The 3,836-nt window shown below is 32.0% G+C and overlaps 1 non-coding gene across 1 annotated transcript; it reads left to right on the plus strand.

Moving 5' to 3' along the window:
• Positions 1–2,834: 2,834 nt before the first annotated feature.
• On the plus strand, positions 2,835–2,997 carry LOC118147895 (U1 spliceosomal RNA). The gene has a single exon (XR_004734599.3). It is a non-coding gene; the product is annotated as a U1 spliceosomal RNA (small nuclear RNA).
• Positions 2,998–3,836: the final 839 nt, after the last annotated feature.

Genomic DNA, 3,836 nt, shown 5'->3' on the forward strand with positions numbered 1-3,836 from the left:
AGCAATTTATGTAGAGTTGGCCATGTGACAGACTGGAGTTTTATTTTTCGTCAAATTAGTCTCCCTGAAAACTCAGAGATAAGAGTTTTTAAGTGGTAAGGGGGTCAGTGAGTCAGTAGAGCTGATTGGTTGGCTCAGGGATGAAGTCATAGGGAGTCCAAGCTGTCCTCTTATGCTGAGTCAGTTCCTGGGTGGGGGCCACAGAACTGGATGGCAGGTCCAGATGGGGCTATCTGGTTGTTAGATATGCAGTAACTGGCAAAGACATCTTGACAGGCCAATCTTAATTAAGTTCATAGTAGTGACGTTATCCTCAAGAGTAATTGGAGAAGTTGCAAATTTTATGATCTTTAGAATAATGGTTGGTAACAGTTGCAATTGCAGCCCCTCTAATCGTTACTTTGTGGCTGGTGGCCTTTCATTCATTTTACAAGAAGAGTTTAGCTTTTGGGAAGGACTGCTGTTTAAATTATAAACTAAATACCTTCCCAAGGCTAGTTTGACCTACACCCAAGAATGAATAAGGACAGTTTAGAAGTTACAAGCAAGATAGAATTGGTTAGGTCTGATATCTTTCACTGTCATAATTTCCTTAGCTATAATTTTACAAAGGCAGTTTCACTCTTTTCACAAGGGAGAGGGGAGTGGGCAGTGGGAAACTATAAGCAATTTTAGAGGGAAGGAAAATTTTAAAGAAAATAAATGTACCTAAGAAGCAGACATCATTTTTTAAATGATTCTCTGGAATTTAAATGAGCCTGAGAGACAGGCAATATCTTGTGACAAACTGTTCAGGTGTGATTACATTTCTCATTCTTCTACCTGAAATAGTGAAATTTCAGGGAGGGGATAAAATGCAATTGTATTTTCAGTGATAGGTGTGGTTTTAACTTAGTAAGGAAAGGTCAGAGACAAATGCCCCTGCTGCGGGGGTGAGAGTAAACAGAAAAGGTCAGAATATTTTTGAGTTCCAGGCATATTCTAAACCCATCCTATAGAAGTTTAAGGTGTTCAGCATACCAAAGCAACAAACTCTGTGGGTATTATTTTCTGAGATGCAACAATATGGGTAATGTTTTGTTTGTCTTTCTCTCCTTAAATCTGTCTTATATTATAGGGTTACTTTCTAAGAAGCTGTAAGAGTTGAAGAAAAAATTAATTTTCTTACCGTTATCGAACTCTTGGTAAAATAAGTGAATTTATTCTATTTGAATAGCAAATTTTATTGAGATGATTGGGAAACAGCAAAATTTTGGGAAAATTTTTAATTGTAACAGTTAATACATAGCATGAAAAAAAATAGAAGTAAACAAGAAGGCTAGTAATGAAAGTTCAGATTCCCTTCGATACATTCCATTTTACCATTTGACAAAACCATATATAAAAGCAATAAAGAGAAAATTATCTGTACCTGTGATTAGGGTAAACTTAGGGGTTTAAGTGAAATATTTGGACAAGTACCAAAACTGTTTTATAAAATTTGCAATGAAATGGACTTTTGGGTACAGCTGTAAAGTTGGATATATACCTGCATAAACTAAAATTTAACCATCTTATTTTAGAATGAAAATAAATTCCAATTACTCATAATATTTTCTGAAATGTAAAATAAACGAAACTTAATTTTACTTTTCTGATTTCTATTTTTAACTCCTTATTTAAGTGACAGACAACAAACTATCTAAATAATGTGCTCCTGTTAACTTTCTTTAATATGCCAAATCAGTTTAATTACAGTTTCTATAAATAATCTATGCAAAATACTTCCCTGAACAGAATGCACTTTTCCTTCTGTGTGGCACATTTTAATACTTAAAAGCATTAGAACAGATGTTAGGTGCCTGCTAAACTTGTTTTCAGTTTTCTTTTATTTATATGTTAATGAGAATTTAATTACTTCATGAATACTTAAACAACCTGAGGGTGCCTGATATCATTAGCTTGAACATGACAAGCACCTCAAGTGACCACATGGGAAGACAAAAATTGCTTTTAGTTTACTTGAAGACAGAAAGATGAATTCATTTCACCCCCTGCTATGTTTTACCTGAGATACAAAACTGGAAAAGCACAGACTCTGTCTTGCTTCAACATGACTGAAAGGATTTCAGCAAAGCACTCAAGAGCATAAATTCTTCCTATTTGGTTTTGCTTCGATGTCTTTTAATAACTACTCTAGCAATACTCTGCTCTAAAATCTTATTTCACTTGCAAGTGTTCTGTTAAAGCAAGTCACCCTATTTTACGTATTATTTCTATGGCAATCTTAGCAGAACCGTGAACATTTTAAGTATTATTTATGTCACTAAAAAATTTCTCCATTTAATATCAATTAAAAGATTTTACTTAGCTAAATGGTAGGAACTCATGTAAAGCAAATAACATTTGTAAATTTGTGCATATTATTTTTACTACCAGAAATGGTGATTTAATATAATTGCACTAATAACATTGGTTATAAAATTTTTACATATATAAATATGTATTAAATAATTTCACAGTCATCATACATTCATTTTAAAATATATAAATTTTTGTAACAAGATACTATAAATGAACATTAAATATTGTCCTCCAGAAGGTGGAAAATATTCAACACACCAATAATAACAACTACATAATATCTGGAATGCAGTGGGAATTTTATGTAATATAATAAGGATCCATTAGAGATAAAAAGCAGTATTCTAACAGGAAAGAAAACAGAAAATTTCAAAGAAAAGGCCTTTAAAAAACTATTTAAAACTATGCTGTTTTATCTTTGACATAGTTAAATTTTCTATAGTTAACCCAATGTCCTTCGTAGATTTGAAAAATTATCAGAATTTATGATTATACTTACCTAACAGTGGAGATACTATGATCACAAAGGTGGTTTTCCCAGGGCGAGGCTTATCCATTACACTCTGGATGTGCTGACCCATGCGATTTCCCCAAATGTAGGAAACTCAACTGCATAATTTGTGGTGGTGGGGACTGCAGTTATGCTGTCCCCTGGTCTCTTAACTCAGTCCACAAAAGTAGACTTTGCTCTCTTTTATTTTTTCTTTATAAAAATAAAAAATAAAAATAAATAAATGAAAAATAATTAATTTGTGATTAAGAAATATTTTTCTAGATTTAAAGATATTTCTATGAAATGTTATTTATATTTTCTTTTCTTTCTTTTTGTTAGGAATAAAGATTATAGCTTGTAGAAAAAGGTAATTTGCCTTAGAATAATATTTCTAAAATATTTTCCCAGAATAGGTTTTATTTAAACAAAACACTTTTTAAATATATGCTGAAATTAAAAAGAAAAACAGCAAAACAAATAAAAACTAAAGGAATTAAACTGTTTTCCTAAGAGTAGAATTTATCCAAACTTTTAATAGAGTAATATAATTTGTGAATCTCTCTGAAGTGTCTGTATCAGAGTTTTACACAACTTGGGCCTAGGCCACGATGGGGTGGCTTTGAGCTCTGGGGCCTTTACAACCCTGGACTGGTTTAACCTAGCTGCTGTGGACTTGAACTTCATATTTGCTTCAGCTAAAACTGCTGTGGCAAACAAATCGTATCAAACTCTGCATATGCTCTAACAAGGTGATATTGGCATTCCTGGTCTTCAGTCTGCAAAATTTCTCAAATTTATCTGATCAAAATCTCTCTTTGGGATTATTGTACTGAGAAACACTTTGGAACTAGTAGGCAAGAGTAATTTCTTTTGCAACATTCTTTATCTTATGTGTGGAAAGGTAAATTCATTTATACTTCAATGCATTATATTTTTTACCCCATAACAAAATACCATAAAATATTATATATATGTAAAACTATATATATATATATATATA

The sequence above is a fragment of the Callithrix jacchus genome, chromosome 1 (assembly GCF_049354715.1).
Source record: "Callithrix jacchus isolate 240 chromosome 1, calJac240_pri, whole genome shotgun sequence".
In the NCBI taxonomy this organism is placed as follows: domain Eukaryota; kingdom Metazoa; phylum Chordata; class Mammalia; order Primates; family Cebidae; genus Callithrix; species Callithrix jacchus.